We start from the raw sequence: 11,792 nt of genomic DNA, 5'->3' as shown, positions 1-11,792 counted from the left end.
GGTGGGCTGTGATGCGGTAGGCTCGTGGCACGGTGTACCGAGTCGCCCGTTTGGTGTCCGGGAACCCTGCACACATCGTTTGGGGCCGTATGTGGAAACCTCGGCCGGACTCCCTGCGGATGGAACCTGAATAGGCGATAAACCTGGACTAGAGACTTGAGTGTTTAGGTAGGCCGTGGCCGACACCCACGTTGGGCTTCCACTTGAAGGTTGCCGAGTACATGTCGTGTAGCGACGGTAAGTGGTGAGAGCGTGTGTGACGAAGTACACCCCTGCAGGGTATAAAACTATTCAAATAGCCGCGTCCGCGGTAAAGGACTACTTGGTCGCTTATGCAGTTCATAGACAAGTAAATGGATACTACTAAAAGCCTCAAGATAAGTGTGAGTACCGCGGATGGCTCTCTCGTGGGATGACGAGGGAGGATCCACGGTGGAGTATTGAGATGGTGATTAGTGGACTCGTGTCCGAAAACTATTTTACAAGTGGTGTCTCATAGGATAGCTTAGCCAAGAGTCAAAGCTGGCTTGCTGCAATAACTCCACTACCTTCTTGAGAATGAACATGTATAGTAGGATCTGTTGTAAGACTTGCTGAGTACCTTTGTACTCATGTTGCTTCAATTACTGTTTCAGACGACAACACCGCCCCTTCCGATGGGTTCTATGTAGAACTCGACGACGACGAGTGACTTGCCACCCAGGTGGTGATCTAGACTTGTGAAGGGCCTACGTAGATAGACAGGCTTCGTCAAGCCTTCTTTCTTTCTAGTGTCTGTACCCAGACAAGTTGCTTCCGCATGTGTTTGTATGATTGTATGACTTGAGTGTCGGGTCATGTGACCCCTATCTGTATGAACAAGTTATGTAAGGCTTTCTGGAGCCCTTTAAATAAAGTACTTTGAGTTGTAGAGTTTTGTTGTGATGCCATGTTGTATTTGCACATATCGAGCATATTGTGTGTATGATTGAAATGCTTGGTATGTGTGGGATCCGACAATCTAGTTGTTTATCCTTGGCAGCCTCTCTTATGGGGAAATGTAGTCTAGTGCCTCCTTGAGCCATAGTAGTCCGCTACAGCCCGGTTCACCGGAGTCCTGCTAGCCCAGCACTACTGCTCTGGACACTTGACTGGTCGGCATGTGTTTCATATCGTTCCTGTGTCTTTCCCTTCGGGGAAATGTCACGCGGTGACATCCGGAGTCCTGCCTAGCCTGCTACAGCCCGGGTTCCCGGAGTCCTGTTAGCCCAGTGCTACAGCCCGGATTCTCACGCTGCTGACCGACACGTTCGATGTTGATTCATGTATGCCTGTCCCCATACGTTAGTGCCGCTTTGGGTTCACGACTAGCCATGTCGGCCCGGGTTCTCTGTCATATGGATGCTAGCGACATTGTCATATACGTGAGCCAAAAGGCGCAAACGGTCCCGGGCCATGGTAAGGCGACACCCGTGGGAGTACCGTGCGTGAGGCCGCAATGTGATATGAGGTGTTACAGGCTAGATCGGTGTGACTTAGAATCGGGGTCCTGACATAGGAACAATAGGATCAACATTGTAAGTAATAGTTTCTTCTTCAACTTTAATAAGTTCTACTACTTTCACTTCAATGGGAGGATGATATTTAAACCACTTCTCCTTAGGGAGGTCAACATGAGTAGCAAATGATTCACAGAAAGAAGCTACTATCTCAGAGTCAAGGCCATATCTAGTGCTAAATTCACGAAAAGCATCGGTATCCATAAAAAGGTTTAATACAATCAAACTTAAGGTTTATACCTGTACCTTCGTCGAGTTCCCAATCTTCAGAGTTGCGTTTAATTCTTTCCAATAAATACCATTTGAATTCAATATCTTTCTTCATAAAAGAACCAGTACAAGAAGTATCGAGCATGGATTGATCATTACGAGAAAGCCGAGTATAAAAATTATGAATAATAATTTCTCTTGAGAGCTCATGATTGGGCCATGAATATAACATTGACTTAAGCCTCCCCCAAGCTTGAGCAATACTTTCTCCTTCACTAGGCCAAAAATTATATATATAATTCCGATCACGATGAACCAGATGCATAGGATAAAACTTCTGAAAAAATTCCAATTTCAATCGGTTGTAGTTCCATGATCCAATATCATCCAATAGCATATACCATGGCAATGCCTTTCCCTTCAAAGATAAAGGGAAGACCTTCTTCTTGACAACATCCTCGGCCATACCTGCAAGCTTAAATAATCCACAAACTTCATCCACATAGATTAGGTACATATCAGGATGTAATGTTCCATCTCTTCCATAAGGATTAGCTAGCAGTTTCTCTATCATACCCGAAGGAATTTCATAATAAATATTTTTAGTAGGTGCAGTAGGTTGAGGGGCGGCTAATTGTGGTTCCGGTCGAGGTGAAGATACCCCGAACAAACCCCTCAAAAGATTATTTTCCATAGTAACAAGTAACAGTAAACTTCAGCACACTATATAAATGTTTCCTTACCAAATTCCACTTACCAAAGGCGCTTCACTACCCGGCAATGGCGCCAGAAAAGATTCTTGATGACCCACAAGCATAGGGGATCTATCGTAATCCATTCGATAAGTAAGAGTGTCGAACCCAACGAGGAGCAGAAGGAAATGACAAGCGGTTTTCAGCAAGGTATTCTCTGCAAGCACTGAAATTATCGGTAACAGATAGTTGTGTGGTAAGATAATTCGTAGCGGGTAACAAGTAACAAAATTAACTAAGGTGCAGCAAGGTGGCCCAATCCTTTTTGTAGCAAAGGACAAGCCTGGACAAACTCTTATATAAAGCAAAGCGCTCCCGAGGACACATGGGAATTACTGTCAAGCTAGTTTTCATCATGCTCATATGATTCGCGTTCGTTACTTTGATAATTTGATATGTGGGTGGACCAGTGCTTGGGTGTTGTCCTACCTTTGACAAGCTTCCCACTTATGATTAACCCCTCTCGCAAGCATCTGCAACTACGAAAGAAGAATTAAGATAAATCTAACCATAGCATGAAACATATGGATCCAAATCAGTCCCTTCCGAAGCAACGCATAAACTAGGGTTTAAGCTTCTGTCACTCTAGCAACCCATCATCTACTTATTACTTCACAATGCCTTCCCCTAGGCCCAAACAATGGTGAAGTGTCATGTAGTCGATGCTCACATGACACCACTAGAGGAAAGACAACATACATCTCATCAAAATATCGAACAAATACCAAATTCACATGATTACTTATAGCAAGACTTCTCCCATGTCCTCAGAAACAAATGTAACTACTCACAAAGCATATTCATGTTCATAATCAAAGGGGTATTAATTACCATTAAGGATCTGAACATATGATCTTCCACCGAATAAATCAACTAGCATCAACTACAAGGAGTAATCAACACTACTAGCAACGCACAGGTACCAATCTGAGGTTTTGAGACAGAGATCGGATACAAGAGATGAACTAGGGTTTGAGAGGAGATGGTGCTGCTGAAGATGTTGATCGATATTGACCCCCTCGTGATGAGAGGATAGTTGGTGATGACAATGGCGATGTTTTCCCCCTCCGGGAGGGAAGTTTCCCCGGCAGAACAGCTCTGCCGGAGCCCTAGATTGGTTATGCCCAAGTTTCGCCTCGAGACGGTAGCACTTCATCCCGAAAGCTTCCTTCTTATGTTTTCCAGGTCAAAACACACCATATAGCAGAAGATGGGCATCATGGGCCTGCCAGGTGTCCCACAAGGCAGGGGGCGCGCCCAAGGCGTAGGGCGCGCCCCCCGCCCTTGTGGATGGCTGGTGGCCCCCCTCTGGTGCTTTCTTCGCCCAATATTTTTTATATATTCCAAAATAATTCGCTGTGAAGTTTCAGGACTTTGGAGTTGTGCAGAATAGGTCTCAAATATTTGCTCCTTTTCCAGTCTAGAATTCCAGCTGCCGGCATTCTCCCTCTTCATGTAAACCTTATAAAATAAGGGAGAAAAGGCATAAGTATTGTGATATAATATGTAATAACATCCCATAATGCGATAAATATCAACATAAAAGCATGATGCAAAATGGACGTATGAACAACTGAGCAGGAAAATGAAGGTCGTTAGAAATAAAAACTTAAAGTTGTCATTTGTGGATTTGAAACAGAATAGCATGTTCACTCTCTAGAAAAAAGCCATGTGGAACTGTGTTGTGTGTCCAAAGTGAAGGGTGCTATGGTTGACATGTGCCATATAATGGAATTGCCATCTGCAGTATACTATAGTTTCCATGTGTAGTGTGCTATAGTTGCCATGTATCAGCTATTGCAATCACCATGTGAAGTCTCAATGCAATTTCCATATGCATTATGCTATAGTTTCCATGTGCATTATACTATAATTTCCATAACAAGTCTAGACTGCCATATGATCTAGAGTTGCACCAGGGATCAAACAAAGCAAAGACAAATACCTCCTTCCCGTCGTGTTTGCTAGCAGCCGCTTCATCCCGTGGCGCCAACATGAAGTCGATGTCTTCATCGTCCTCATGGTTGCGAACCATGATGCTGTAAAACAAAAACATAAAATACAAAAAGAAACTATGTTTAAACAAACGGGGGGAATTGTATGGATATATATAGAAAAGCATGTCAACAGTTGTACAAAAATAGTGCCAATTACATTGTACATAGAGAAATGCCAATTACGTTGAAAACTATGAAAATGGTGTAAAGAATGTATTTGCCATCGAAATTATTTTGATGTACATTCTCTCGTTGATATGTTCATTTTGTCTCTCATGGCAATTAATAAATATAGAAAAATCATAGGTAGTCTATATGACATGCTTAATCATCAAAGTGTGTGGGCATGGCAGAAATCCCAAGTGGCAACATAAAAAGCACTAGGATGCAAGGAAAAACATGCCAGAGCCTAGAGTGGAAATGTTGAAATGAACATTGAATGAATGGCAGGTAGTGTGGCATGCCAAAATAACATGGTAATTTTTTTGAAAACAACATGGCCATTTTTAAAATAGAGTATGCCAAAAGACAATTTATGAGGTTCAGAGAAAGTTGCCATGTTTTATACAGTAACACTGCCAGTGTTAGGTTGTGGGGTTGCAAAAATGTTGAGAACAGTTGATTTACTAGTGTATGCAGGTATTCTGGCCTGCCAGAATGAGAAAAATAACATGGTAATTTGGTTGAAAACAACATTGATAAGTTTCAAGTCACATTATACCAAAATACCAATTGTGAGGTTCAAATAGTTGCCATGATTTTATACAGTAACATGGCAAAAATGTTAGTTGGTAATGGCAAAAATATTGAGAACACATGGTCAGAAAAGGAGTGCGTGTATTGGAATGTAGATAAGAATTGCCATGTTACAAATTGCAAAGTGTACAAAAACACATTGCAATTGACAACCATATACATTAGGGGAGTTGCCATGGACAGCATCGGTCCTATACAAATGACCCACAAGTGAGCAACCCTCTCTCCATCTACCTTACGAAACCACCATGAAACCCCTTGGATCTATTTTGACAGTCAACCACCATGAACACAACCAGAAATTCCAGGAAAAAATAGACAGATCTTTGTTGAATCTCAAACAAATGTTACATCTAGCTATCTAGCGTTCCTAGAACGACCAAGGGTATGTGGGGGAAATCAAGGAGATGCGGGGGAAATCAAGGAGGATGCGCTGCAGGTGGAGCTTTCCGTGCGCAACAATGCCAACGCCGCGGAGAGGCTAGCTAGATGTCATGGACTCCCGGTGATAGGAACCGACCTCCCGGACCCTTCCTCCGTGGATTCGCTGAGGAACCGCCACGGAATAGCAGAGCAGGCGGGGGAGCAATGAGGATGTAGCAGTTACCTTTGCTCGGTGACAAGGTCGACGCGGTGGACCGACTGCGTGGACTCCCGGCGACGGGAACTGGCCTCCACAATACTTTTGTCGCGGAATCGCCTCGCCGTTGAACCGCCTTGCGACGAAGAAGGAGGATAGCAAGAGGGGTTATGCAGGTGGAGAGAGTGGACGATTGGGCGTGACTAGAAATGCCAATTGTGTGAGATTAACGGCTGGAGCGAGAGGGCGAGTGGACAGTTCGAGTGAGCGACGGTTCCACCGCACGTCATCGTACACTAATGTGGCACTCGAGCAGGGGTGACTGCGCTGCAAGATTCGTGCGGAAAAAATGGGCGGTGATGACCATGTTCAGACCAACTTGCTTCCTGCCACACGTGTGGCACTTATCATTTGGGTATTCGTTTTTGTTTTGATTGATGGAGGGTTTCCTTATTTGTATGTTGCACAACAGGTAAGGGTGACTGGTTGAGCCAAAGTTAATTAGCACATGCTAATAATTTGGGCCCACTAGTTAATAAAATAAGGAATCTGATAACGCACAAACGTCAGGCATGAGCACATGGAAAATCGAACGTTTTCGATGGCAGGTTTAGTGATGTGAGGATGACAACTTTATTTCCCAAGCGTAGCAACTTCGTGCGGTTTATTTTTAACGAGTGCTAGGCACTGGCCGGTCGGCACGTAGCCGTCAGATGTGCTTCGTGTGAGCCGTCTGATCTCTATCTTGCTTCCACACCAATTCATCCGTTTCCTTCATCCAAATGCACACAGGGAGAGAGGGAGAGAATGAGAGAGCGAGAGAGAGAGAGATAGCGAGAGCGACTTTGAGCCACCAACTCCTGCCCCTTTCGGATGTGCCTGTCGGTGGCTCGCCTCACGTATCCCCGTGTGAACAGCGTTGTACCGTGCCCCGAGGTTGTATCTCGCCACGGCCGCCATTTAGCTCCCCCTCGGCATGTTGTCTGTTGGCCGCAACTCTCCCCATGTCCTGATTGCGAGACCGCACCGATCGTCTCCTGCACACCAGATCTCGTCGTCTGTGATTCGGAAATCCCACCCCCATCGACCTCGTCGTGCTCGTCGGTGCATTTGTAGCACAATTGCAGCCATGACAATGGTTTGTAGCAAATTCCATCATCGGTTGTAGCAAAAACCGACTATGGTTGCAGCAAAATGTCGTCATCGTCGTCGCGGGTCACAGCTAAGACATGAAGTTTGAAGCGTTTTTCAATGCCGGTTGCAACTTTTGTAAGAGCTGGTTGCAACTTATCATTGTCGTCCATGTCTTTGGTCTCTACGGTTGAAACTTTTTTCAGATAAAGCTTTTTTCGTTGCCAGATGAAGCTTTTTTCATCACTGGTTGCAACTTTTCGTGGTCGTCCATAGCTTCTGTCGTATATGGGTTGAAACTTTTTTTCATTGCCGGTTGAAGCTTATTTTCGTTGTCGGTTGAAGCTTTTCTGGTCGTAGGTAGTAGCACTGGGCATGTCTCCAGATTACAGCAAAAATAATGTCTCGCCCTCGCCCTCCCGCAGTAGGCCCGTGCCACCGGCGTCTCCGCTTGCAGCACCCAACTCGCAGGCCTCCCCGGTGATGCGGCACCACCGACCGATCCATGCAGCATCCCTGCAGCGGGGGAGCGTGTGTGATGTCATCTCTCCATAGCGGCAATGAGTAGCTTGGAGCTGGGAGACGAGATGCTCGTAGTAGCACCGGTGGGAGGAGATGCTCGCAGCATTAGTGGGCATCCGGCCGGCAGCAGGCGGTGGTCGCCCTCCACCGACAAGAGATAGAGAGAAGGGGAGAAGGAGGTCGCTCGGGGAGAAGAGGGACCTCGCATGTGGATAAGGTATAGGAGGTTGGGCGTTGCGAGACGCATGATCTCTCCGCATCATATGGCGCGCGATGGGCCGGCCAAGCATTGCGCCGGTTGGTCGTAGGGAAACGTTTCCCTTTATTTTGACAAAAAATTGTCGTGTGTCAACTAACTTGCTATCCATGCGTCACTAGAATTTCCATCGAGAACATTCGATTTGCCATGTGCTCATACCCGACATCAGGTACTTATCATTTTTCATAAAATAAACGGTTCATATCAACTAGGTACTCTTACCTCCCGTGAGGTAAGAGGGACCGTCTTAAAAGGGCGCATTCATCTATTCATGTACGAATCGACCGAATTGAGCATGCACAAGAACTGGAAGATGTTCTTCGCCGAAGAAGCGGCCTGGTACGGCGCGATCATGAGCAGCGGATAACACACGGCTTTGTGTGACTGGTCTCCAACCAGAGCAACCTAAGCGGACGTCTGTGGCTCCTCCTAACCGCCCCTCCTAGCCGCGGCGGCCACCCCCCCCCCCCCTGTGTGCCGCCCTTGCTAGATTCTCCAGCCAAGACGCCGCTCATCCTTGCCACTCCTCCTCTTCGATCTAACTCAAGCGCTCGTCCATGGCTCTCTCTGATCTCAAGTTCGAAAAGGGTCTCGCCTTTGAAGCTTTTATCTGGAAGGAACTTGGGGTCCCCATTAATCACTTTGAAGGTGGAAAACTCAAGGAATTTATCTTGCTGGCTGAATTCACAAGATCTAAGCTTCGGATCAATGCAGATTCAGTGAGTCTTATGCTTCAATCTTGCTTTGGAGGGCATGCTTCTCGTTTCAAAGTCAGCTGCCTCCAGAATTGGTCTTTCAAGTTTAGTGTTTCCTCTAAGGAGGTCGGGTTTGCTATCATCAAGGGTGGCAATGTTTCTTCGGGTCTTTTCAATATGGGTTTCCTCCTTTGGGGTAATGGAGGTCCTGATTACAGAAAGGAATTCCAGCTCTATCAACAAGAGTTGGAGCATGAATGGTCCTTGGTTAATCATTCGAAGGAGCATAGATCATATGCGGATGTCGTTCAATCTCCTAGAGTTTTCTCTGCTCCAGTTCCTGCGATCAGATCAGGTAATCCACATGCAGCTTCGGTTTCGGAGCGCCTGACGCAATCTTTGCCTGCCTTAAACTCCGTATTAACTTCCCCCAATAATCTTGCCCTCGGAAGGGCGGGATCGACGGGTTTTCAAAATTCTGGGCCTCTTCCATACTGTAACTCTCCTGTAGCCCATACTAATTAGGGGCCTTTCTGCGTCCGGTGCCTTGACTCAGGCCATCTTCGGCCCAGTTGCACGAGCCGTATCCATTGCAAGGGCTGCAAGCGGCTTGGCCATATTCAAGCTAATTGTAGATATGGGGGAGCAATTAACGCTTCGGCCTCCGATTTTCAACCTTCTAATCTGCATCTTTATGATGATATCCATCTGTTTTTCCAAAAGCACAATGAAGGATTGAATTGGAAGAGCTTTTTCTCTTAATAGAGAGGTCTGGTTGTTGTTGGTAGGCTTTCCAGCAGATCTGAGGAACTTTACTGAACTCTCTAATGCCAGTTAAATCTGAGAATGGGTGGGTAACCAAACCAAACCTGAACCAAACCCACGTGATGACGTTTTGGAAACTGAACCAAACTAACACCACTTAATTGGCATTGGCACCCAACCCAAACTAAACCACATGACAAATTCCTCAAAACCAAACTAACCCATTCTAGGAACTATGGTTTTAGCCTATGGTTCTATATCAGTTCCCCGCCCATACATGTACAGCTCAATACAAGAACGATCCTGCACTTGGACAGCTAAAAACATAGCACCAGCTTAATAACAACTTACATATTCTGCACTACCAATACTTAAATTGATGAACACTTCACAGCTTCATAACATGTACTAGTACAAAACACAGATTCTGAAGCACAAATATTACACTTGACAGCTTACATATTCTGCACAAGCAACACTTGAAGTCCAGAGGTAATAACAAACGGAGCTGAATTAAGGGTGATAATTGATTCCAAGCCGGGATTGTGTTACGCCATCTACCGATGATGGATGTCACCGAGTTCTCATGGCGGTAGTAGTCTGTACCTTGATCTGAAAAGACAAAAAAAATTAGAACTTGTAACCATGATATATCTTTACATTGACACCGAGTTCTCATTCACAATATGGCAAGTCATCTCTAGCCAATTTCAAAAACTGTTGTTAATAATTTTAATCAAACAGGTTTCCCCTAATAAGAGGCCTAAACAAATTTTAAAAACTGTTAGAAAAATGGAAGTTTTATTACCCCTGAACATCTGCATCATAGATGCATATAGCCACAATTAACATGGTTCAAAAAAAGGGGGCAGTACTGCTGCATCTTTCCATGCAAGATTCAGACACTGTATCATGCAAGATTCAGACATTGTATCATCCAATGCTCATATACATTTACTTTTAGTCTGAAGATTATTTGCATAGATGGGTCACTTGTTTCTACTACTGCACATACCCCGAACACCACAACAACTGCTACTACCGGAGGTAATTCTTTGCGGGTCTGATTTCTACCAGCGCCAAAAATATACAGTGTCTAATGGATCGATGGGTTGGATCGAGGAAAAAAATGGGGGCGAGGGGGAAGATGGATTGATGGCTCTGTACCTGCGGCGGCTGCTGCTGGAGGACGGCGCCGTCGACGAACTCGAGGGCGGAGGCACCGGATGCTCCTCTCGTTGATGGGGGAGGGAGGGGCTGGAGACGAACCCTAGCCGCCAAGCGCACGAGTGCTGCAGCTAGGTGGAGTAACCTCTGCCGGAGACGACGGAGCAGGTGGCCGGCATCGTGGTTGGTGAGGAGACAGGATGTGCAGTCGAGGGAACCGGCCAGGCCCGCAAGGGAGAGCGCGAGGAAGAGCGCCCCGTGCGTGGTGACGGGCCGCTTGCGTCGGCAAGGCGGCGCTGGCTCCGAGGCTCTGCCTCCAAGGAGGTGGTTAGTGCCTTGGCGGCCGGCGGCGGCGGAGGCCTGGAGGATGGAGGGACCGAGGGAGAGAGGGAATGCGTGATTGGGCTTGCTCCAGGGCGAGGAACCGGTTGGACCTATAGTTTACACCCGTGTTAGACCAAACTTATTAAGCCCATAACCAACTGTACCCGAATTAGTTTTTCTACGTACCCAAAACCAAACCAAACTAAGAAAAGTTCAGCCCCAAAAAAACTGAACCGATCAAAACCAGAAGAAAAACCAAACCATTTTACCCGGTTATTTAAAATTTGTTCTCATATTTAATGCCACTGCCAGTTTTGGGAGATTAATGTCGTGGGATAGATCAAAATCTATAGATGATGTTGTTGCTGTTAAAAGTCAGTGTGTATGCTCTCAGAGATATCCCTGTCAGTATCCTTATCTCAGGTACAAATAGTTTCAGAGGTCAGTCCTGGACATGTCCTGTTATCATTTTTTAGGACATTCCTTTGGAGGGGCCACCAGAGGAGGACCCAATGCCTGCTGATGGGAATCCTCATCCACGGCCACAGGAGCAATTTCATCACCCAAACCACAACAATCATGTTGTGGGGCCAGTTGCTTTCCATCTCATACAACAGGCAAATAATGAGCAGGAAAACCAGCATGCAAAATGTTAATCAGGAGCAGGCAGCAGAGGAAGAAGGTTGGGGCCACTGGGCCATGCCAGAACAGCACAATGTTGATTTGGAGATTCATGTAGGGGATTTTTTGGAGCTCAATGACCTCATGGGCCCTCTTGACATGCACAATGATCAACATAATGAAGAAGGTGTTAGTGACATCACTCTTTCTCCGAGTCTTCCAGGTTCTGCTGGTTCAACATAGTCTGTTGGTGGAGGTAACATCAATCCTCATGAGTTGGAAGAACTGCTTGCTCCTTTGCATGTCCCTTCTCTGCAAGTTATGGGAGGGTTTGATCTTAATCTACCAGCTCAACTTCCACAGTCTGAACTCCCACTTCAAGTGCAAGATACCCCTGATGCCCAAGTGGAGCCAGAGGAAGGCCCCCTGCAAGTTGTTGTTGATAATGTGCCTCAATTGCAGCTGTCACTTCTTC

General features: G+C 46.0%; 2 long non-coding RNA genes across 2 annotated transcripts; both read right to left on the bottom strand.

Annotated features, from left to right (window-relative positions):
- Window positions 1-3,292: 3,292 nt before the first annotated feature.
- On the bottom strand, window positions 3,293-6,003 carry LOC141041999 (uncharacterized). Its single transcript, XR_012203806.1, has 3 exons — window positions 5,861-6,003; window positions 4,446-4,539; window positions 3,293-3,961 (listed from the first exon to the last, which is right to left on the bottom strand). It is a non-coding gene; the product is annotated as an uncharacterized lncRNA (long non-coding RNA).
- A 3,542-nt stretch (window positions 6,004-9,545) lies between these two features.
- On the bottom strand, window positions 9,546-10,785 carry LOC109778089 (uncharacterized). Its single transcript, XR_002236511.4, has 2 exons — window positions 10,373-10,785; window positions 9,546-9,817 (listed from the first exon to the last, which is right to left on the bottom strand). It is a non-coding gene; the product is annotated as an uncharacterized lncRNA (long non-coding RNA).
- Window positions 10,786-11,792: the final 1,007 nt, after the last annotated feature.

This window comes from Aegilops tauschii, chromosome 2, assembly GCF_002575655.3.
Source record: "Aegilops tauschii subsp. strangulata cultivar AL8/78 chromosome 2, Aet v6.0, whole genome shotgun sequence".
Taxonomy (NCBI): domain Eukaryota; kingdom Viridiplantae; phylum Streptophyta; class Magnoliopsida; order Poales; family Poaceae; genus Aegilops; species Aegilops tauschii.
The sequence above is the reverse complement of the archived record's forward strand: the minus strand, read 5'-3'. Positions and strand labels throughout refer to the sequence as shown.